Source organism: Delphinus delphis, chromosome 2, assembly GCF_949987515.2.
Source record: "Delphinus delphis chromosome 2, mDelDel1.2, whole genome shotgun sequence".
Taxonomy (NCBI): domain Eukaryota; kingdom Metazoa; phylum Chordata; class Mammalia; order Artiodactyla; family Delphinidae; genus Delphinus; species Delphinus delphis.
The window spans coordinates 140,324,165-140,349,364 of NC_082684.1; the positions used below are offsets into that span (position 1 = coordinate 140,324,165).

At 46.3% G+C, this 25,200-nt stretch overlaps 1 protein-coding gene across 1 annotated transcript in view; it reads right to left on the bottom strand.

Annotated features, from left to right (window-relative positions):
- Positions 1-25,200, bottom strand: part of TLN2 (talin 2) — a 450,837-nt gene that overhangs the window by 347,823 nt on the left and 77,814 nt on the right. The window contains exon 2 of the mRNA XM_060005857.1: positions 20,033-20,122. The gene's annotated coding sequence lies outside the window, so the exon portion shown is untranslated. The remainder of the gene's footprint in view (positions 1-20,032; positions 20,123-25,200) is intronic.

The window sequence follows — 25,200 nt, forward strand, 5'->3', positions numbered from 1 at the left end:
TGCAGGATTCAACAGTTCTACTCAAATCACTTACTGGTGTACCACAGTAGTTATAAAATGACGATGATTCTGAATTATCAGGAAAAATGTTGTTCTAGCACACTCTTTGAAACAAAGAAATACAAGAAATATTTAGATAGATTTCCAGAGTGTTTTAAATGAATTAAGTTCAAGAGCTTTCAATTGTAAGAAACTGTTCTCTGAAAAGTTTACACAATGTGAAATACCTCATTCCACAATGAAGCTGGATAAAAGGGGGATGCTTGTTTGAGACGGCTTGCTGGTTTCATGTTCAATAGTTAGCCCTTCACAGTAGTTTTACCCAGTATTACTGCTTCTCATTATCCCAGCTCCTTGGAAAGCCAAAGACGCCTTTCATTCACCTCAACCACGCAGGGTTTGTGCACGAGCTTGTAAGAAATTTCAAATAGTTACTGAGGGTATAAAAAATAAATAGCCTGTTTTAATGACCTCAAAGACATAGTCTTCTTAACGTAAATCTCACAGGTCAGTGGGTGGTGCTAGGGGCTGCTCCACTGTGCTGAAAAAATGCAAACAAAATCATAAATGTACACGAGAGACATTAAGAAAAGCAAATTCAGGCTAGATAGAAGAACCAGAGCATTTACTTTAAAAACAAAAATCTAATTCTTACTTACATTTACAACAGGTATAAAATTCTACACTTTTAATTTCTCAATTAAGACACAAAGCTTAGGACGTCCAAGTTTCAAATAGCAAGCCATCAGTTCTTGGGCATCAGCAGAGAGGGGCCAGGTGCTGTGGAATACAGAGAAGAACCCACAAGCCATCACCAAAAGAAGAACTTATATGCACACCAGGATACCAAGATGCATTCCTTTTCTTACAATTTTCAACAATAAATGTATCTTCTCAATTGAGTAGCTTAAGGTTATATTAAGCTGACTGTAGGGTCTCTTGGCATAAAACCATCCTCAGGAGAAAAAAAATCATACTGTAATGAGGCTCTTGCTATTCTGAAGTGACCCAAGGCTAGTTGAGTTCTGGGTGGCTGCAACTTAAGGACAGAACTCCGTGGAACCATTTACAAAGGTCATCAACCCAAAGATACAGCTGGACCTAGAAACAGATTTCTTCCCATCTAAGGAAGGAGAAACCATCAATTCATAGCACGGCACTTCCAGAAGGAACTGAGAAAAACACCAATAGGCATACAAGTCACCCAGAGATGTTCTAAACGGCCATCCTAACAACCTAATTAAAGATTCACCCATGGAGCCTAATTTTCACCTCCATAGGTTTAATCTTCTTGAATCAAGTACTACGATCTCCAATAGAAAACAAAGTAACCCTCACTGTCGATGCCCAGATATTTTGGGAAGGGAGCAGCAGAGGAAACACAAGGGCACTAATACCATCCACACTCACAAATACACCAGAAGCCCTCCATCCTCGTTGGCACTCATTCACTCACCCACCACACCGCCAATGAACTTTTACTGAATCCCTAGTATGCATCAGGTATGCCCTAGACACAGGGGATGCAGGCATAAGTAAAAGTAGGGTCTCATTTTTGTAAACAAAAATTCCAGCACACTGAGGCAAGTGCAATAATAGTCAGACACTAGGGGAAAATCATAGCCCAAAGGAGGAGCAAATCACCTCCATGTGAACAGCCAGAGGCTGCTTCACATCACAGGGAAGAGAGGCAGGAATAATGAAAGTAGAGCACAAAGAATCTTTCTTCTTTGGCTACAGAACATAGTTCATTTTACAGGTTAAGTATATTTAAATGAAACATTAGTGTGTGTGTATGTGTACTCGACAATAAAAGGCAAAACAACTAAAACTTAGTCATAATGCATAGAGGTGATTCACATAATTTTTAAAAATTAGATTATGCAAATCATAGCCCAATCCTCAAGAGGGAAGGCATTGGTAAACTAAAGACATAAATGTATAGAATCAATATTCCATCACCAGGAACAATCAAGCAGTGATCATGTCACATGACCATATGGGGGCGGAGCTTCTCAAACCTTCATATGCACACGCATCACCTGGGGACCTCATTAAACAGTAGGTTCTGATGCTGGAAGGTGGGGTGGAGCCTGAGAGGAGGCATTTCTAATAAGCTCCCAGGTGATGCAGATGCAGCTGGACCCATGGCCCACTCCGAGCAGAGGGTGAGGAGGGTCAGTGATGCTCAGTCCTTACTGAGCATCCTAGACTCACAGGGGACTCTTTAACAAGGCAAACTCCTATCCTCATCTGAAACCTAGTGAGCCAGAATCTTAGAAGATGGGGTTCCCTGTAATTTCTCTCTAAGCTGTACATGTGGTTCTCAGGTACCACCAGACTTGTGAACCCCAGTCATGTAGACGTGAGAAGTAAGCCTCCCATATACCTCACCCCAGGAAACGGGGCAGTTCTCTCTGTACATAGATAACACCAGCAACTGTGGAAGACATCCATAGGGATAGTCAGTCAGGAAGAGGAGGCCCAGCTAAGCTGGCCAGGCTGGTCAACTTGACCACGGTGATGCCTGGAATCACAGCCTCCATGGGCCTGACATCTGTGGTAGGATCTATCTTGACCCTTTTCATCCACTGTAATTGCTTTCCAAAGCTAGTGCTTAGATCATTATCATCGTCTGTTTAGCTTCATAAAACACACAAAAGAGGAAAAGGACTTATTTTTTTAAACCTAAAAATTATAGATAAGGGGTCATCCATGATGAAAGAATGGAAAGAAGCCAAAAGACAAACATGCAATTAACCAGCCCGATGCCTCCAGGCTCCAATCTTGAAAGGGCTCCCCAGCCACACACACCCCCTCACTGCAAAGTACAATTTTGGTAATAAAAGGGATTAAGTGGAATGTGGTCCTTCAGGGCTTTCACACACAAAATGGCTTCTGGAAAAAGGAAAAGTAATAATAGTTTACCCTCTGCAGTGGAACAGGTGATAGAGCTGTGTCCGTCTGAAATCCCAGCATTTCATATTTCTCTACGTCCACTTTCTATTTAAGGAGGCACTTCAAGTTCTGTTCCATGCATTCAGCCTCTTGCTCCCGATTTGTACTCATCTCATTAAAAGTTGTAAGCCCTGATCCCCTTCTCACCCTTGCTTACCCTGGCAGAGGGCAGGAAAATTTTCAACTGGGAAGTCTCACTTTACCACTAAATTTAGGAAAGCCTCCTATGGGAATGGCATTTCCAAGACTGCTTCCATACCTTGACAATTGTAAGTTGAAAACAACCGAAATGTCCATCAACAGATGAATGAATAAAGAAGATGTGGTATATACCTCACACCAGTCAGAATGGCCATCATTAAATAGTCTAAAAATAACAAATGCTAGAGAGCATGTGGAGAAAAGGGAACCGTCCTACACTGTTGCTGAGAATGTAAACTGGTGCAGCCACTATGGAAAACAGTATGGAGGTTCCTCAAAAAACTAAAAATAGAGTTGCCCTATGATCCAGCAATCCCACTCCTGGGCATATATCCAGACAAAACGATAATCCAAAAAGATACATGCACCCCTATGGCAGCACTGTTCACAAAAGCCAAGATGTGGAAACAACCTAAATGTCCATCGACAGATGAATGGATAAGAAAGATGTGGTACATATACACAGTGGAATACTACCCAGCCATAAAAAAGAACAAAATAATGCCATTTGCAGCAACATGGATGCAACTAGAGACTATCATATTAAATGAAGTAAGTCAGAAAGAGAATGACAAATACCATATGGTATCACTGCTATGTGGAATCTAAAATATGACACAAATGAACTTATCTACAAAACAGAAACAGACTCACGGACACAAAGAACAGACTTCTGGTTGCCGGGGTTGGGGGGAGAGGTGGATTGGGAGTTTGGGGTTAGCAGATGCAAACTATTATATACAGAATGGATAAACAACAAGGTCGTACTGTATAGCACAGGGAACTATATTCAATATCCCATGATAAGCCATAAAGGAAAAGAACATGAAAAATAATGTGTGTATATATATTTTTTTAAGACATGGTATATATATATACAATGGAATACTACTCAGCCATAAAAAGGAAAGAAATTTTGCCATTTGCGGCAACATAGAGAGACTTGGAGGGCGTTACGCTAATGAAGTAAGTTAGACAGAAAAAGACAAATGCTGTATGATATCACTTATATGTAGAATCTAAAAAATATAACAAACTAGTGAATAAAACAAAAAAGTAGACTCACGGACACAGAGAACAAACTAGTGGTTACCAGTGGTGGTGGGGGCAAGGTGCACTGCAGAGGTTGGGGGGAGGGTCATTATGGGATTATATGGAATCGTGTGCGTGAAACTTCGGAAAACTGTAAAGCCCTACAGAATTTAAAGAATCTCTCATGCAATTAAAAAAAAGGAAGTGGTGTTGTCAGGGTCAACAAGCAGGCCACGTTCTGCTCCTCTCTACTTAATGCTCTGGGAAGAAATATCCAAAGCTCCCTCAACTATATGTGGATTACGTCACTCAAGGAAAAAGAAGGGGCGGGGGAAGGAGCAGTTTGTAGTTCCTACCATGTGCCACATGCACCAAGTTCATCTCTCTATTCTTGGGTCCTAAGAGGGTAACTGTATAAAGAAATGGATGACTAAATAAATGACTGGAAATAACAGGATGAACAACATCCTGTCCTCCAGGACTTCCGTTTTCTAGCTGGGAGACGAGCCGGCACAGTGTAACTCAAGTGCAGTGAAGGAAGTTCAGGCTCAGAAGCTCAGAGTCGCGGCTGGGAGGTGATGAAGGCCGCGTCTGGACTCAGGTCTTCCAATTCCATGTGGCTGTGCCCTCCTCTACCCCATATTGCCTTCTTGGAAATAGATGTCAACAGCCTTACAGGAACAGAGAGGGAGGAGGGCTCAGCTGGGGGTGGGGTGACTGGGGAAGGCGTCAGGAGGGAGCGGCATCTGAGGCAGGCTCAGAGGAGGAGCTGAGCTGCCTGAATGTCAGGGGCCCACATCACTCGTGCACCTGCCTTTCTGCGAATCTGCTCAGAATCTACTCACCACGTACCTGTATTGAATAAGCATGGGGGTGGGGGGATGGGGAGCAGTGGGACACAGGGCAATGTCTTTTCCAATGTTTGTCTTTTTTCCTCTTCCTTTAAAAAAGTTGTTTAATTCTTATCTGCTAGGACTGGGAAGGAAGGGACAAAAGCCTAGGATAGGAAAGAAATATGGATTTTTTCCCCCCAACAAAAAGAATATGCAGTGGGGACAGTCAGAAGTTCCTGAGAATTTTATCCTATCTGTGGAAGCATGACTCTTAAAATGGAGAATCATCCAGAAAATCTCCTATGGAGCCTGAACCTCTGCCATGTAATGATTTTTCCTTCTTACGCGAATAAAGGTTAACAAAGTGCAGCCTTTTTCCTAAATCAGGTCACAAGGTCCTTTTCACAGTCAGATATCTGCTCTGAGAATTAACATGTACAAATCCCCTGCTTGAATGGACATCTCCCTAATCCACTTCTGGAGAGGCTCATGCTTTTGTTTAAAACCCCCAAGACCCTGCCAGCTGAGGTCCAGCCATAAGCAGAGGCTGTAATTCAATTTTGCCAAGAGCCTGGGACCTGAGCCCTAGGGAGGGTCAGCCCCGAATGAAGGCTCCAGGGCCGGGCAACCCCCCCCGGCCACGCCCACCCCAACTCTGAGGGAACACACCAGCTCAGGGGTCTCAGGACCCCTGGGATAACTGAAGATGCTAAAAGCACTGAGGATAAAAGTGCACGTGACACCTACTGGCTGGTCTGCTTTCCTCTGGCCTCCCACCATTTGTCTTCCTGGCAATAAAGGAATGGCAGCATCACCCTGACGGGGGTGGGGAGGGCTAATTTAGACAGATCTAAAAACAGCCTTCCTCACCAGCATGCTCTCTTCTTGTAGACAAGGAGGTTCAGTGCTGTTTCCTTGCATTAAACTTGGCCCACCTTGTGATGGACCAGCTTATTACCTGGGAGAGTAAGAGGGGCGATGCTGTGTAGATTTGGGAGAAATTTTTGTAAGGTAAGCTTAGAACAGATTCACTCCTGACAATAACATGCTCAAATTCATCCTATACTTGTTTTTAAAAAAAAAATACCAAGGGAGGATGGGAAGACAGTAACTTATTGCACGATTATTATGAGCCAGGCATGGGGACAGATGCTTCACCTGCATTACCTTGTTTAGTGCCCTTCTCACAGCAACCCTACCAGGTGGGTGGGTTACCAGCATTTTACAGATGAGGAAAATGAAACTCAGGAGCTTTCTAACTGGCCTGCACTCACGCAGCCATTAGATGGTGACGCAACATTTGAACCCAGATCTGGGTGACAAGTGTCGGGCAGCGTGGCTCTGCCGTTTCTGTCACAGTTGAAGATTCTCAGATGAGAGTTTACCGTCTGCTGAGCTACCAGTGCTGCAGCTGGCCAACAGCTGCTCAGGAACCAGACTTCCCAGATCGTGAGTTATACCCATTAACTGGCTCTCCAGCTACAAACATCCTAACCCAGTGTTCCAAAGAAGGCAGAAGGGAACACACAGGCAAATGCAAGGAGTTATTTCCAGATTTCCAATCCTTCTTCCAGACCAACAGGAAGGCTGCACCAGCACTCTGAGTGCTCCAATGTAACACAGTTAGAAGGTGGCCAGAACATCATGCTGGGCTATTGCACTTTCCAAACCACCACCTCAGATCACCTGCCAAGGGTCATCACAGACTGCAGAACTGACAAAGTTCTCTGTGATTACAACAATTCCACCATAACAGAAGGCAATTATTTGGGATAGATCAATGCAAAATAAAACCTGGGCTTCCCTGGTGGCACAGTGGTTGAGAGTCCGCCTGCCGATGCAGGGGACACGGGTTCGTGCCCCGGTCCGGGAAGATCCCACATGCCGCGGAGTGGCTGGGCCCGTGAGCCATGGCCGCTGAGCCTGCACGTCCGGAGCCTGTGCTCCGCAACGGGAGAGGCCGCAACACTGAGAGGCCCGCGTACAGCAAAAAAAATAAATAAATAAAAATATAAATAAATAAATAAAACCTTATTTGCACATTTTCATTTATGAATTTCACAATTTTTGGAAATTTCACAATTTAGAATTTCTGGAAGCAATGGAGGAAAATGTTTGGAAAAAATTACAAAAGGAGAGTTATATACGGAAGAATTAATTACTTTTAAAACAGAGATGGGACTTCCCTGGTGGTGCAGTGGTTAAGAATATGCCTGCCAGTGCAGGGGACAGGGGTTCGAGCCCTGGTCCGGGAAAATCCCACATGCGGTAGAACAACTGAGCCCGTGGGCCACAGCTACTGAGCCTGCGCTCTAGAGCCCGCGAGCCACAACTACTGAGTGCGCAAGCCACAACTACTGAAGCCCACATGCCTAGAGTCTGTGCTCTGAAACAAAAAGAAGCCACGACAATGAGAAGCCTGTGCACCGCAACGAAGAGTAACCCCCGCTCGCCGCAACTAGAGAAAGCCTATGCGCTTTGATCCAACGTGGCCAAAAATAAATAAATAAATTTATTTTTAAAATGAAGTAAGATAAAAAAATAAAACAGAGGATATCTCCAGATAGCAGGATTATGAGGGCAATTGTATTTTCTTTTACTGATCTGAATTTTCTAATGTATCTGTAATAGGACAAATTACCTACATAGTAAATAAAAGTTGAAAGATGCATTTGGATAACTTAGCTTGCTCATAAAATGACAATGTGTTAGACATATAGCCATTTATTGAAATATATACATATATACCAGAAATTAAGGGGAAAACAAATTCCCCACCAACACAGCTTTCCCCTACCCCAGTTCTCAGAGTCTGGTTATTTATTTCCCCCTCATGAAATGAGGCTTCATCGGCCTTGAAGTACATTCCTGAACAAGAACACAGGATACACTCTCAACTGATGATGAAGACCCCACTTTCTAGCAGAAAGGAGAAGTGAGGCTCCCAGTGTCATAAAGCTCCAAGCACTACAGGGTTAAAGCCAAGGGTGGTAATCACCCCAAAGTAACCTGACATCCATCTAGAAGTCGGGCAGTTGGCAGCCGCGACCCATCTATTACAAGGCCACTGTTATCACTGTGTTGTCTTAGATTCTGGACTTGTCTACGTGGCATCCGTCATCCCAGGGTCAACTCCATTAACTATTTTCCTCTTTTCCATATTCTTGATGCTTTGGCTTTTGGGGCTTTACAACCCTCGGGGGAGACCACCCCTCCCAGGGCCAGCCACTTCTTAGAAGACAGCGAAGTCTCAGCCAGGAGCATGGCTCATATACAAGCCAACCAATCCACAGTCTATATCCGCCCCCGTCACTTCCTTTATCCAACTCTCACACACCAAGGGGGCCAGGTACCAGGAACCTAGAGACCACCCCTATTGCCCAAAGCCCACCAGGATTATTCCAACTAGCCAGTTTGAAACTGTTCACTCTGCCCTGCCTTGCTTTTCCCGTGGAAACCCCGATAAAGGCTCTGGCCAAGGCTTTCTCCTCCCTCCTGTCTTCTGCCTCCTGACCACCCTGACGCCTCCTAGGTGGCGTGGTCCCTCTTAGGAAATTCTCGTAACAAAAATCATCTTTCAATGGCCTTGGCCTCTCCATGTCATCATGCCTCTGTAAGTTAGGACCCAGGAACAGAACAGCCATCCATCAACCCTGGGCAATGAGAAAAAGCCTCCAAGCAGAAACTCAGCAACCATTGCTAAGCCCATGTGCTTGAGGTCACGGAAGAGAGCAGTTCCTAGGAGCCAGAATCTACTGATACAACCTTGGTTACTGGGTACATCCTGGGTCCTTTCAGTCCCGCCTGAAGCCATGTTACTATCAGAACAGCGCAGAGACAGGGGTTCCTGAGGCAGGTGGTCAAATGAGAGACGACGTATCAGAGAGAGGGGAACAACCCACGTACGTACCCTAACAGGCTGTAGAGTAGCTAGTATTTCAAGTCAGCACAGAATTCCGAGTCACAAGGGGAAAAAGATAAAATTATGATACTTATCTACTACTTCTTAAGAGGGAAAGTTTATAATGTGCTTCAGACATTTGCAAGAAAAGCAGAATCGTTTCGCCTGTAACTGGGGGAAACGTCAATTATTTAGCTAACCTGCTCATACTGAATTCCTCCTTCCTGGAAGACACCAAAGTAAATGAGGCACCACTGCTTTTCCAGCATCTTAGTTTTCATTCGTTCTAGCTCTTCTCAAAACCTTATTCTTCACATTTCCTGGACATCTTAGCCCTCGTCCATCAACCTCAGCTTCCCTTCCCATACTCTCCCCAACACCTATTCCCCAACACGACCACCACCAGACCCCATTTATCTAGCATTTCAGTATTAGCCGCAGAGGACTCAGTGTGAAAAAGGTGACGCGTACCTGGCCAAAGCCCCTTCCTCAAGCAAAAATTCCATAGGTAGAAAAGCAAGTGACATCTATCAGTGTCTTTAAAACTTAAGAACATACACAACTCTAAGAAGTTTTTGCTGATACCAAGGCACAGGATAAGGAATTACATTATTAACATTCTTTTGGGGAAGATGGAATGTCTCCAAATCTAGCTGTCCTAAGGCTGCCTATCATTTTTACTTAAATTCAGGCATAAGCACAACCTCTGGGAATATATGGCCAGACATATTTATTTTTCCAGCCAGCTGTCTCTGGGACGTGGTGAAGGCCTGCCGTCACAATACCTCTGATGACATGGACAAATGTGTCCCAAGTCATGCAGAGATAACCCCACAAATAAGTTCAGGCATTACAACTACCCAGAACAAATCAAAACACTATTTGAGAAAAAAAATGAATCCACAAATCAGTTTAATCTTTATAACACTCCCTTTAAAAGAAAGGCCACATCCTTGAGGTCAGGGGCTGTGTCGTACCCCTGTATATGTTCCCCCCAAATTTTAGCAGCATTCTAGGTAGGAGAGTCAAGATGTACTGTTACTCATGAGTATTTGTGATCACGTATTATATTTCATTTTTAAAAGTACCTTTCCCCTATTTTTTATTTCATTTTCCTGTCCCTAAAATAGATTGCATGTGGTCATGTTGTTTGCTTCCTAATAAGAAGTGGGAACAACAGCTCTAGGGGTCAGCAAGGTCAAATGTCCAATATGAAACAGTTCATAAAGTAGAAGTTTGAGAAGCTTAAATCAAGGTAATACTGGCCACAATCAAACTGAAAATGTCCAGAGCTCTAAACAGCACATCTTTCCCATATGGTAACCTCCTGAGTCTTGAGCATCACATCTACAAGGAATCCCATCATCCCATAATGGTCCAGGAGCAACCACCTAGGTCTTAGGAATCCCATCATCAGTCCCGGAGCTTTCAGGCCCGATATGCAAACATCATGCAAGCCGACCAAACCCAGGCAGCCCAATGTCAGAAGAGAAGAGATTGTCAGAAGAAAAATGCAGTGACAGCAGCCTGGACAATCATCTTTTGCATTTAGAGAACTGTCAAGCACATGCAGAGAAGAGATTTCTCCACATCTTCATCCATCTTTTCTGCTCCTAGATAACTAGGAGGCAGCCAGGACAGCCAGATGTAGTCAAAGGGACCTCAGTGTTCACAGGCTCTTGTACTTCTGTCTCCAGGGTAGACCTTACTCTTGCCGCAAGGGCAGAGATGATGCTCTGTTCCTACCTCAGGCAAGTTGTTCCTCTCTGTGGGCTCTGAGGACATCAGCCCTCCCACCTACATTCAGGAGCACACCCTGAAGAGAACAAGGGTGCCCGCTTCAGGAAAGTCCCATGTACAAAAAGCACTTGCAAACCAGACGTAACTTTAAAGGAGGAGGCGGTCCTCTCAATGCTCACCTCCTCTGCGACACGTAGATTAAGTTATACAAGCTCAACGCCACATTAACCAAAGGGTCAAAGCTAAGGTCACCAGTGTGGGGACAAAATGACATCATGCACTTCCTGATGTGATACACCCAGAAAGATGCAAAACATCATTTTTAAGCATTCTGACAGAAACTCATCCAATCATGAGGAATCTCCTAGTAAGGAATTATCGTACAAATCCAAATTGCTAGGATGTAACGGACATATTTTAAGAGTATAAGGCAATGTCATCAGAGACAAAGAAAAAAGGCAGAGGGGCCATTCCCAGTTAAAGGGGATGACAGAGACGTGACAACTGAATAAAATGTGCGTGATCCTGGATGGAATCCTAGGTCAGGGGAAGAATGGCTGTACAGGACGTTATTGTCATAAGTGGCAAAATTTGGGTATGAATTGTATATTCAATAATAGTAAGTCAATGACGTTTGTCCTGTTTTTACTAATTGAACTGTAATTACAAAGAGGAATGTCCTTGTTCTTAGGAAAGACATGCTGAAGCTATTTAGGGGTCAAGTGGCATGATGTGTGTAACTTCCAAACGGTTCGAAAAAGATAATACGCAATGGAGAACGATAAAGCAAACGTGGCAAAATATTCATAATTGATGAATTAAGCTCAGGCTATATAGGAGTTCTTTGTATTCTGGCAACTTTTCTCTATGTCTGAGATTATTTTAAAATAAAGTCTTTTAAAATGAATTCAAATTCAACTTGCAAAGCATTTCTACAGTAACATCGGCTGAATAAGGCAAGGCCCCCACTGCATAGTAAACTCACCTGTCACCATCTGCTCACCCACAGACCCAGATGACCGTGCCCCCTCTTCCACCTCCAAGTCAACACCTGGCCGAGCTCAGCCATTCAGATTCATCCCCCAGGAATCAGAAATTGAGACACACAGACTGAGCCAGGAAGCTGTGAGGCGCTGAGCAGAACAGAGGGAAGCTTCAGGTATGAGGTCTCCATAGGAAGTGTGGACAGAAGAGCAGATCCGGTCTATGATAAGGAGGAATGTGGTGGCACTGGACAGAAACATCCCAGAGCTGCTTCTCAGAGCATGGACGAGTGCATTGGTGGGTACCTCTCAGGTACACACCAAGTCCTCAAGAAAGCTTGGCGGAGCTGTATTGAACAGCTCCACAGACCGCACCCGCTTCATTTCAGCCACCTCACCTGTGTCTCTGTTCCTTGGCACAGAAGCCTTGACAAGAACAGACTACCAATACAACGGGATTAAGAGTCACCACGAACTCCTACCCACAAAGGTAACATGGAGAGCGCAGCCACCCACCCCTTGCTCCCATGCTGCTGCCCCGTTTCCCCATAGGAAAGGGTGGCTCCTCTGTGCTCCTCATGTCCACCGCCTCTTATCCAGGGACAGACTGCCTGCAGTGAAGAGTACAGCCTGTGACAGAGACCACTCAACCTCTGTCAGGCATAATGCAATGTGGCCAACAGCGGGACGGAAAAGACTTGGGCCCTGACCAGTCGGGAAACGTGGATCCTTGGGCTGACTTGTGCCACTAACCTCCATGCAAACCTGATAAATTACCACACTCGTCTGACCTGTGTGTAGATAGAATAATGGTACCCAACGTTGTCTATGTCCTCATCTCCAGAACCTATGCATATGCTACATTACATGGCAAAATGGACTTTGCATATGGGATTAATTTCAGAAACCTGAGATAGAGAGTTTGCCTAGATTATCCAGGTGGGTCCTTAAAAGCAGAGAACCTTTCCCAGCTGTGGACAGAGGGAGATTACAATGTAGCTGGATTTGAAGATGGAGGAAACCAGCCAAGGAAAGCGGGTGGCCTCTAGAACCTGGAAAAGGCAAAGAGATGGATTCTCCTCTAGAGCCCCCAGAAGGAACAGAGCCCTTGATGCTAGCTCCTTGAGACTCATATCAGGCTTCTCATCTACAGAATCATAAGATAAAACAGATTTATGGTATTTTAAGTCACTGTGTTTGCAGTCATCTGTGTCAGCGGCAATATAAAACTAATTCAGACCTTATTTCCCTCATCTGGAAATGAGTGGGTTTTCATCCTTTCTGAGAAGTGGGATTAGTGGAGCCTACAGTCCACCTCTTAAACTCCTAGAAGCCCCTGGGGCACCCCTGGAAAAAGCTTGGCCCTGGACCATGAGATCTCTAAAGGTAAGTAATTCACAAAACCAACGACCTCCATGTCAGACTGAACTCATTTAGTGTCATCTGCCCTTGTTTGGGACAGTACTTTGCCACCACAGCTCTTTCTTTTTTTAGTAATAAAAATGTCTCCCAGGGCTTCCCTGGTGGCGCAGTGGTTGAGAGTCCGCCTGCCGATGCAGGGGACATGGGTTCGTGCCCCGGTCCGGGAAGATCCCACATGCCGCAGAGCAGCTGAGCCTGCGTGTCCGGAGCCTGTGCTCCGCAGCGGGAGAGACCACAACAGTGAGAGGCCCGCGTACCGCAAAAAAAAAAAAAAAAATGTCTCCCAAGTTACTAAGTAACTGGCAAACCCCAGGGACCCAGAACACCAGCATCCACACCGCATCACTTCATCCGTGGACGCTCCTCCAGCAGTCATGCCCACCCCAGAGGGCTTTCGCGCTGCCTCTGATCCAGGAGTGAAGTCACGGACCCCTTCCAGATTTCTGAGTCATGCTCACCACTGCAAGTCCAAGCAGCAGCAGGTGGATTGGGACCTCAAGGCAGCAAAGCCCAAACCCAGCCCTGGAAATTCAGCTGCTGCACAAGGATCACCCCCTGCCCTCCTCCCTAACATCTTCCCCATGCAACTGCCCTTCCATCTCCTGGGAGCCATGCAGCTGGCCAAAGGACACACTGCCAAGTAGGTTCAGTGATGTGCTCCAGCTACATCATGGGAGCTACTTAACTGACTGCCTCTGCTCTCAGGAGGACGTCTGAGGGTATTTTGTTTACCACTGAAATATTTCCATTGAAAAAAACATCTGGGGAAAACAGCTACTGTCCTAACTATGATTCAGTCTCGCTCGTAAGGCCCATGCCGAACCTCATGGCTGTTAAGATGGTAGGTTTGGGGGCAGAGACTATTTGGAGCTTCCATTTCTTCCTTCTATCAACAGCTGGAGAGTGTGTGTGCCCCGTGCAAGTGCAGTTCCAGGGGCAAGAAGTCAAAGCCAACCAAGACAGACCCAGGAGAAAAGAGCTGTCATTCCTTTTGACGATCTTCATCGCATCTACTCAAAACTGAAGCCCACCAGGTGGGCTGCCCAGGAGAGCTATCCAGAGATAGAGAGCATCACCTCTAAAGCAAAGAGTATTTAGGTACCAGGGACTTGTACTGGAAATGGTTCTGGCCCAAAAGGGAGCCTGTCCTAAACACCAAGGTGCAGGAATCAGCCAGACAGGGTGCCTGCCGGCTGCTATACAAAAGGAAAGAAGCCTGTTCTTGGGTGGGAAGACCAGCAAAGCTCACCTACAGGGAATTTTATCAGCCTTTTATCATCCTGTCATCATCCACACTCCTGTTAAATACAAGATCCGCCACAGACGCCTGCTGAATGACAAAGAGGAACCATGACTGCGTTGGAGAAATGTGCCCCTGAAATGTCACAGAGCAATTCTGGGTGCCTGGGAGACCCCGGCTGCAGACAGCCTGGCATGGCCATCGACAGTAAGTGTGCCAAGGAGCTTCCCTCTGAGCAGGAACAGAGGTGGGGAACTGGAGAAGGAAGTGAGGCCACAGCTGCCTGGGCAGCAAGAAGCCACCTCCAGCCTGACCCACAACTTCCCTCACCCACGTGCTTGAACACACGCTCCTGAGTATCTATCAACACTCGGCACCACTGGGTCTAATCAAGAACGGGAGGGATGCAGAGAAAAGGAGCCCGCGGAGAGGACAGGGTAAGTCCAGAGACGAGGCCTCGAAGGCTGAAACACAGAACCAGAGAGGGCATCCTGGCAAGCCCCGCTAGTTAGACTTTGTTTGAAGCCCTATGAACCCCCAGACCTGCCAGGGCCATATTTTTTTGGAGTCTTCTATATATTTAGCTTTCAAAATGACAAAAATTTAAGATTAACAACATTCTGTACTAGTGACAGACCTCAGGTCATTGGGAACCTAAGTATATCATCTTTTTAAAGGTGAATTTTTATGCTTGGTTTTCTCTATTGCTTCTCTGTTGCCTCAGAAGCTCATTTACTTGAAAGACATATGGTGCCCAGGAAAGTCCAGTACAAATTGTTTGAGGCAGGACTGGGACTTGTGACTCCATATCTTACCTTGTTTAAAATAAACTGCCAGCTTCCGGGGTTCAAATAAATAAGTAAATAAATAAAGGTGAATTTGTAAGGGTGCATATCTTTTGACCTCAAAATTCTACAGAAGCGCCCATATGGTCTATAAATAAATGTTACAAAAATGCTCATTGCGATATTACCCAAAAGAAAAAAACTGGGGAGAGGGAGGGTAAGAAGCCCAGCCAGCAACAGGAGGATGAAAGGTCACGCAACTTAACTGTTACATACTTTTTCCATGAAAAGTTAACAGAAAGAAATAATATGCAGTCTTTCCATATGGAATAGATTTCTTTTTAGCAGGGGATCAATGTCCACGATGTTAGTTTTTAAAATACATTACACAGAACATTATTACACGATATTCATTTTGTTTTTAAAAAATATGCTTTCTCACACACAAAGGGTCATGAGTACGTTATAGAGAGTCCTGCTACCACCTTGAAAATATTGTCCCTTCTCACAAAAACTAAACGATGTCAACAGTATCCTTTACCGTTCTTAAACCAGGTAAGAGCTCTCTGTGAGGAGGAAAAAGGTGTAAAACCTACCAAATCCCCAGTCAGTCTTTCCTTTAATTAGAAACCTTGCTTTTCAGGCTTTTCTTTTTTTAATAAAGAGAAACATGGCTCTGAGGGTCCCAAGTGAGGAAAAGGGTTGGGATCGGATGTCACCATGGACCCACAATTTCAGACAAGGTAATACAATGGATTAGAACATCCCGGTTTGCTGGGTAGGGGCACTCGGCCATAGGCTGCAGGCAAAATCCTTCTGTGTCCCCCAACCCCAAGTGCCCTGTGAACAATAGTGGCTCTAAGGCTGGGATATTTTGAATGACAGGGATTGACAGACTCCTGCATTGAAGCAGAGGCAAGAAACAAGGATGGCAAATCACAGAGTATCCGAATACTGTTTATCCCTGCATTTGAAGCGGGGAGGGGCCTGCATCTCCATCCCCTGGCATCCTAAAATTTGTCACATTGTACCAGATGTACTTTAAAAAAAAAAAATTCACAGCGAGGGGAGACAGTCCCAAGTCTGGTAACCCTACAGCATGAAACACAGGCCCAAAAGGCTGGACACTTTGGCAAAGACTCTGTGGGGGAAGCTACTCTCTTCCCTTCTAATAAATCTTTTCCTTTTCTTCTTTAATATCAACAGGTTGCAAGTTAGTTTTGTAACGTTGTATCTCTTGAAAATATACTTTTACTTTACAAACAAAAGCTGTTACAGGAAAGTACTTGTTTTAGACACACATTCAACCTCTTCCACCCCATTTGCTCTCTCCCATTACTAAAAACAACTGGAGACCCCAGAGAGGAGGCCTTCTGAAGTTCACAAAAGGCAAGGGAACACCTACCGTTGTGTTTACCTGTGAAGGCCTATAATTACCAGAGACCCATTTGACCACTGTTACCACCACCCTGTTTTTGCTCAGGGATTCATCAGCAGTACTTATTAAGTCACTGCTCTTCTGATACACTGGCTTTAGATAAGCCAATGGAAGAAGGAAATTACACTGTTGGGTTCATTTAACAAATGTTTAACTGAGCCCAAGGCTGAGCGCTGGGCCCCGGGATACAGGCTGGATGAAGCATAATCCCTGTCCTCAAGGGGCTCATTTCTACAGACCAAGAAATTGGCTTCAGACATGGGCAAAGAGCTCAACTGGAGGGAATGCAGCCAGACACAGGGGGAAAGGGGCACTTCAGCCAGTCCTTGAAGACCGCATGGCCAGGATGAGTACGCAGTGCTCCAAAAACATCATATCTAAAACCAAGTAAAACTCACCTCCTTCCTTTCACTGTTGAGGAATCAGGCCCAGAAAACAGAACCCACTAGACATTGGTGCCTGTATGAGAAATTGAGGCCCAGGTAAACATATACGGGCACAAGTTTACTCACTATGGATCTGGGAGGTGAATCCAGTTCCCACCAGCTCCAAATCCTTAACTCTGGATGCAAAAGCCTAAAGAAGTGAAAAGGCGCTGCTTTTAAGATCCAGTTCCATGTTTACATGGGAGGGCCCACCCTACCACTCCCGTGGGTAGGGATGCGCACGGACTTAGTAACACTGAGTTTGCAACACACGCCTAATAGTACGGTTCCTGCGTTGCCTAAAACGTGAGAATCAGAGTGCACACCTTGCCTCGGAAGCCTAGTTACATGGATTCAACTTAATTCTGCACCTGGTGAGTGGCTCAGTATATACACGCACTCAGCATATATATGAAACCAAAATCAAGGAACCTAGTTCAAAACTTAAAACCCATGAAGCTCTAGAATTGTGTATCTGATACAGAGTACACAAAATAACCCTGAGCAGAACAAGGTTATTTGGAAATGGTCAGATACAGGAATCCCATAAAGTGGCCAGAAAATGGTCTTCAAAAACAATGCCATCAACCTGACTCCTCACCTTCTGCCTCCAGCTGTGAACCGTCAAGGATTAAGGTGTAGCCCTGACTCTCGGGGTCACAGGCAGCCATTGCAGGCCCCCTAGAGACCTGTCCCCAGGGAGGCTGGCAGAAGCTAGCGAGGGTGGGGCGAACCGTCAGCCTCCAAAATGTACCCTTTTCTTCCCTGTTCATTTCTGCCCCACATTGGCCAAGCTCCTCCTCTAACTCAAGGGAAGAAAGTGCTACAGAAACTGACACACAGGGACGCGCCATACCCGGGGGTATGATGAGGGCAAGACGGAAGAAAAGTAACACAAATAATCAGCAAACCACTCTTGCCACCAGCAGTAAAATCCTCTCTCTAGTCATGATCCAGGTGGTAAAAGCAAGAGGAGAAAAGGCCCTGCCCAAGGGCTGACAGACCAGGCCGGATCCTGAGCCTACTTGCTGTGTGACCCCGGGCAAGTTGGTCACCCCTGACCTCAATCTTGTCCTCTGTAAAAAGGTGACTACCTGCCTCGTGAGCCATCGGGAAGGTTAAAGGCACCGGGCCATGTGCCAAGTGCTTTGCCCAAAACCTAGTATGTCGTAAGTGCTCCATCAATGGCCACCAGAACTATTAGCTAGTGGAGAATCAATTTGGCTCCTTGTAAAAACTAAACATGACTTCTGAAAGGCTTGACTGCAGCAGTACAGCAGTGCTGAGCCGGCAACACCACACCGGCATCTCGAGAGAACACCCCAGGGGCCAATTCACCAGCTGGACTCAAGACGCCCCCTTTGGCATCAGTGCCCTAAGCCCCCCTGCCAGCCCCTCGAACCCTCGCTCTGCCTGCTCTTTCTGTGGTCAGTTCTCCGCTTCCAATATAGTCTCACTTCTCAACAACCCACTTGAAGTGCCACATTAGCCCAGCTGAGGCAGTCTGCTCTTAAAAACAAGAAACAGCCTCAGTGTTTTCAGAAATGCTGACGTCAAAATAGGCACACTGCAGAGACCTCACGGGATTCCACCTCAAGAATCTGAAAAGCATCGTATTTAAGGGGGGATTTCATTGACAACACCGCAACACACAATAACAAGGTACGAGCTCACAGACACTGGGGAGGGTAACAGGCTCCCATACGCTCTGGTAGGGCTCATATTTCAAACCACTCAGCCTCACACAGCTGAGGGAGACGGACCCACCAGACAAACTCCCGCCGGGTCTCTGGGGGCTTTACAGGCACACACTTCAGGCAGTTCGCCAAGAGTCACACTCGAGGACAAGTCTCAGGGGCGTCAGGATCCTTAGACCTTACTTCTCCAAGTGTGAGCTACAAACCAGCAGCTTCGGCATCGCCTGGACCTTGACAGAAGCACAGGCTCGCAGGCTCCACCCAGACCTACCCCATCAGGGTCTGCAGTTTAACTAGATCCCCAGGGGCCAGTGCTTGAGAGTATTTAGAACAAAGCCGTCTACCCAGACAGGACTGTGATCATTTACTTAGGTTTTCACTTGGTCTTTTTCTTTCTTCATGGAAGTTCCATGAGAGCACAGACTGTGCCAACCTTAGCCACCGGCACACGGTAGTTGATCAGTATTTGTTGAATGAATGAACGGATGAACGGGTGGTCTACCGAGTGACTGAAGAGGCCTATCCTGTGTTAAGTGCAAAGAAAGGTGCAAGCAAGGGCCTGAGAGAGGAAGAGACAGAACACTTGGGGGTAGGGGGAAGGAGTCTCTAACAAGATGGTCAGAGGAGGCCTCTCTACAAGGGGTTTGCAGACTTCCCTGGTTGCCTAGTGGTTAGGATTCCGGGCTTTCACCATGGTGGCCCAGGTTCAATCCCTGGTCGGGGAATATCCCGCAAGCTATGTGGTGCAGCCAAAAAAATAAATAAAAAATAAAAGGGGTTCACACCAGGGGCGGCGTGAGGCTCAGGTGTGATGGATGAGGAGGCCCTGGGGAAGAGGATGTCAGCCGCAAGGATCAGCACCTGCACTTGCCACCATAAAGAGTCTCGGGGGCTTCCCTGGGGGCGCAGTGGTTGAGAGTCCGCCTGCCGATGCAGGGGACACGGGTTCGTGCCCCGGTCCGGGAAGATCCCCCATGCGGCGGAGCGGCTGGGCCCGTGAGCCATGGCTGCTGGGCCTGTGCATCCGGAACCTGTGCTCCACAACGGGAGAGGCCACAACAGTGAGAGGCCCGCGTACCGCAAAAAAAAAAAAAAAAAGAGTCTCGGCCTGTAGGCCAGCAGGGATAGAGAATCAAGACTGGTAAGTTGGGCTCTACAAAGCAGCTCTCAGGAGGCAGATTCAGAAGGCCCCCGACCATCTGACCGTTGGGGCAGAAAGGCTGTGTCTGGAGTCACAGCTGCCATCTCTAAGGCTCCTGAAGGTGGGCGTGCCAGAGGAGGTCTGCAGAGGGAGGTGGTCCATCAGCTAGACTTTGTTCCCTAGCCACTACCCCTCCAGCCCTCGGATTCCAAAGTTGAAATATGGAGATTACTCACCGTTTTCGCCAAGTCGATCCAGGAACTTGCGGGCAGCCGAACATCCAAGGGTCCAGGAGCCCAGTCCAGATGTTACCCTGCAGCAGCACGCTGGCAAAAAAAGAGACAAATGACACGAGTCAGTACAGGCGGCCACGTTAGTGGGGAAGCAACACTGTCCCAGTGTTGAATGACACTGACGGGCTTCAGATTCTAAAGAGAGCAGAAAAGGAAAACGCCACGCGGAGCCAGTGGTCTCAGAGCACTGTGCATTGACACAGATGGCAACTCTTCTGCCCACAATGTTGGGAGAAGCACCATGTCACCAGCAGCAGCTCCACAACAGCCTCTCTGCAAATCCCCCAGTGTGGAGTCCAGACGTACGGCTGCAAAGCTCCCTTGGAGATAATCAGGCCCAACCCCTCCCTTTACAGATGAGAAAAGCCAAGACTCAGAAGAGACAGGCCTTGTCCAAAATCAGCAGCATGTGATGGCGAGTCCAGGAAGGGAATGTCAGAATCAAGTCTATAAAGAGCTTAAGTTTACCTGTAAATTACCTTCCTTCAGGAAACTCAGGTTCTAAATAAATGTTGTTCTTATTCGTTCTGGCTCTTAACAGAGAAGAGACAACTCTTAATCGTTCCCCTAGTTCTCTCTCTTTAATCCCCAAGGACTTTGAAGAGCCAAACTGAAACTCCTGGTTTTCTTCAAAGACAAAAGAAAAAGAGAGAAAGAAAAACCTCAGGACTGTTCAGATTTGAGTACAAGAAGAAAAATCTAAAAACTGTAGAGGAAAACCTCAAGACCTAAAAATTCTGAGTTTATGAGATATAAACAGCACAGAACCAAAACAAAAGCACCTTCTCCATACATCAGGTTTACAGACCCAAGAGACCAGAACCCTCCAGGGAAATGCCTGGAGACCACAAGAAGTGGTACATTTCAAAGATATGGGGGGCTAACACTTGTCATTGGTCATTTTGTTAAAATGAAATGAATGATCAAAATGCTGAGTCTTTAGAAAATGACCCTTCTGGTTATTTTTTTTTTAATGAATCATCATCTAATTATATATTTAAGCCATAATCATGTAAATAGTTACCTCTTCCCCTGGGGTTCTAGTTCCAGGTGACCCTGACAAATCAATGCAACCTTGGGCAGATCACACCTAACCTTGCACGTCTTCCATCAACTCATCCACGAAAGAGCAGAGATGAAATAAGACTCAACTCTTCAGCTAGAGAATTCTGAAATTCCCCTACATTGCTGGAACAAGCTGAAAGTACCTCCCATTAAGTCAGCTTATACAAAGCGTAATTACTCGCCTACTTTGAAGAAGTGAATGTCAGTCATGATAAATTTAAATTGCCATCTCTTAGGAAGTAACTACAAAGTTGGTGTAACAATAGTCATATTCTGTTTCCAGGGAGTTTCCTTCAGCAGTGACAAATCTGCCCCCACCCGCGCTAAATGGGTATTTGTATCTGTTTCCCCAAAGGTCCATTATTATTTATAAGGGGGAAAGTTAGGGTTTCTTTTGCATGAAGTGGAATTTAGGCAGTGAGGTCATTTGTTTTGAAACTACAGCAACCATTCCAGTTTTTTTCCCCCCTTTTAGCATTTCAGTTACTCTGGGTCAAGAGTAAAAGATGCAGATTTCAGAGAAAATGCAAAGCCTGCTAGGCCACCCACAGAATGGTCAAGGATTCTGCCCTGGACAGTCCAGGGCACAACTTTCCCTTTCCAAAGTCAGGCATGCTCACAGGTAAAAAGCCAGCGCAGACTCGCACACAAGCGGACTCACACACATTTCAAGGAATTCAACAGTCCCAGGATTCATTTTAAAAAATAAACAAGGGCTTCCCTGGTGGCGCAGTGGTTGAGAGTCCGCCTGCCAATGCAGGGGACACGGGTTTGTGCCCTGATCCGGGAAGATCCCACGTGCCGCAGAGCTGCTAGGCCCATGAACCATGGCTGCTGAGCCTGCGCGTCCGGAGCCTGTGCCCCGCAACAGGAGAGGCCACAACAGTGAGAGGCCCGTGTACTGCCAAAAAAAAAAATTTTTAAAAAAACAACAACAACAACAAAACACAACCTACCATATTGGCCACATTTTTCCTTATTCTTACAGGGAAGGAGGGTCCATAAACCCCTCTGGAAATATGATGGACCCTCTCCCCCAGAAGAAGAACATAATAGATTCAGTTTCAGAGGGTTCAGAGTCCCCTGAAATCTCTCTGTACCTCTGGTTAAGGACCCCGGCTTAATTAATATAATAGGAGTCCCTTTTTATCTTGCTCTCTGAACTTTCTACAAGCCCTTGGTGAAGAGGGTCGTGAGTGGCAATGCCATTTACAAAGAGATACACAAGGGCAAGGACCAGCGAGAAAATTGGCTTCATGTAGCTCTTACGGTGGAGAGTATGACTCTGCAGCCAGCAATGTTAATAACTGTTCTAGAGCCCTAGGCTGTGCCTGGGAGCCTTCACCAGTTTCAACAGGGACCTTCCCAAAGCCGTGTTTGTGCTTGGTACTCAGCTTTTCAAAACAAAAACAATATCAAACATCTGCGTTGTTTAGGAACGCAAACATAGGTACCAAGGCTCAGTTAAAATGAAAAATTGAGATGCTTATCACAACTCTGAGGCGAGGTGGAGCGTCTAAGACATTTAAGATATTCGTAATGTTGATTTCTTAGCCTGGTTGTTGGCTTCCCAGATGTTCAAACTATTCCCATACATTTCACATATTCTTCTCTATGTATGTCACAGAGTAAAGCAATCTTCCTTACAGAGAGATTCAGGTCGGTGACAAGGACCTCCAGGACTTGTCATCTCAGATCCAGCTCAAGACAGCAGTGAAACTGTGCAGCGAGCCCAGTGCTTGTCTGAGGGTGGGGCCTGCCAGGGAATAGTTACCAGCTCTGGCCCCTGGGGCACTATCTATAAATACATCTTGTTTTTTAAAAAAAAAATGTCCACGCCCTGGGACAGCCCTGTATTCCAAGCTGAGCCCCGATGCTGCCTGTCACTCTGGGAAAAGCTGGTGTTGTGTTTCTGCGAACTCATTGGTCTTTCCTCTTCCATGCTTGGCAGGCCTATTTCCTGGGGCACATTCTGTTACTGTGAACAATCTCAGTAAGTCTTCCTGAACTGCTAAGGAAGAAGCGAAGCCCAGACATGTGTGCAGAACTCAGAGGAACGTTTGGCCACCTCCTTCCTCAGCTGGATACAGAGGCCGTGGTGCCTTACATCTTCTCCTTCAGGTGCCTCATTACTCTACCCTCCTTGTGAGAACTCTGCTCATTCAGTGAGCGGTCAAGACATCCACTGGCCAGAAAAAGAGGTGGACAGTGTATGGAGCCATGAGCAGTGCATCTCGGTTCCTAGCCCTTCCCACACACTTACCAATACTATCTCAACCAAATAAGGAAAGTATGCTCCTTGCCTAATAATCTGAGCAGGAGCATGCCATTCCAAAAAGACCCTTTTCTGAGGTAATCTTACTAGCAGACAAAGCTATCATTTTTTAGTTACAACCGCCAAACGTTGACACCACGACATCAAACAACGTTTTAACCCAGTTTGGGAGAGCCTGCACCCATACACTGTGCAGGACGGACTCACAGTAGCATGTGCCTAAGAAAGGGAATACTGTCATCTCTCATCTCTTGCTATGTCTCTTCTGCTCCTCCCCTAGCTCAAGTCTGCAATTTAAAAAGTGTGTGTGTAAATATACACACGAGGACACATATGCATGCGAGCCCAACATTCTTGATAGACTCAAAACAATAGCTTACAGGGAAACTATCGCCCAGCGCTCAGGAAAAGTAAAGGCCAGCCAATTCCAGAAAAACAAAGGGGTTCAGCAACTAAAATGGGAACAAAATGATCTCATGCCCCTTTCCCACTGAGCCTGTGCCTAAGTGGGATCCTTCTTAAACCTGAAGTGCTCATTCACAGTGTCACTGTTTCCACCCTAGGGGAACCCATGGGAGGATGGACGAGCCAGGAAACAGATTCCAGAGGTAGCTTTTTGATGTTTAACCCAGACAACCCGCAGACGGGGGCTCTTTAGCCAAGGAGGGGGCTGGAGCGCTCGGTGAGGCTCGAGACCTCATCCACGGGGCACCAGTCACTACGTCCAACAGCTAGTTCCTTTACATCAAGGGCCTGGACCAGGAATGACAGTGGACCCTCCGATAACAGGCCGGCATCTCTGGGGCCCTAGAGTGGGCTTACACTTTCAGTCCTCACGATTCTCTCACACCTTGGAGAACACAGGCAGGAAAAGACCACACTCGCAGGCCTCCTGCTGCCTCCCCCGCATTATCACACCTGCTGCCCGGGGAAGGACTGGCATGCAGACTAAAGGGACGGATGAAAAGCGTGAGCGTGCTCCAGATTTACTACACACCAAGGCACTGTGCTCAGTGCTGGGAGAGGAAGAGAAGGAGGTGGTACCCTTTAAGGTCAAAAAGTTCTGCAGACGCCCCCCACCCCCAAATACACCAGAGTTGTCCTTCTGGTTCCCTTGGAGAGAGGAAAATATCAAGACATAAGTGCTCTTAAATCAATTTTTAATTCATCCCAAGAGCCCCTACATGCATTTTAAAACACCAAAGAATAATTCCAAGGCATCGTTAATTTATTCTATAAGCAAATACGTAACACATAAGGATTAAGGATCCCTTGAATAACTTCCACAACACAATAAGATAGCCTGTGTTCTGCTTTGAAGCGGTGCTGGGGTAAGGGTTAGGACAGAGTAAAAAAAACAACCAAAAAAACATCCCCAAACGTCTGCCATTCTTAGAGACTATGCTGTTTGGAAGAAACTTTAGGTCACATGTGAAGGTAGGAGCTCTTTTTGAAACCAGCCATAACCGGCATCGCCACCCACAGCTGGGTGGTCTTCTCCAGCGCACAGCCCCCAACCAGCGCCCCGTGCACAGCCCTCCTGCAGTTCCCTCTGCAGGGACCCCGCCCCTGCACTTTGCATTGAGTTCCAGATCAGCTCGTCTCTGGTCTGTCTCAACCTGGAGCTCCATGAGGGCATGGGCTGCCCTCTCCTGCTGGCATCCCTAGCACCTTGCACAGGGCACCCAGTAGATTAATAGTAAGGAAACTGAGGGAAAAGGGAGAAAGACGATGTGTTAGAGAGGCCTCTTGTAGGTAACTAAGATAAACA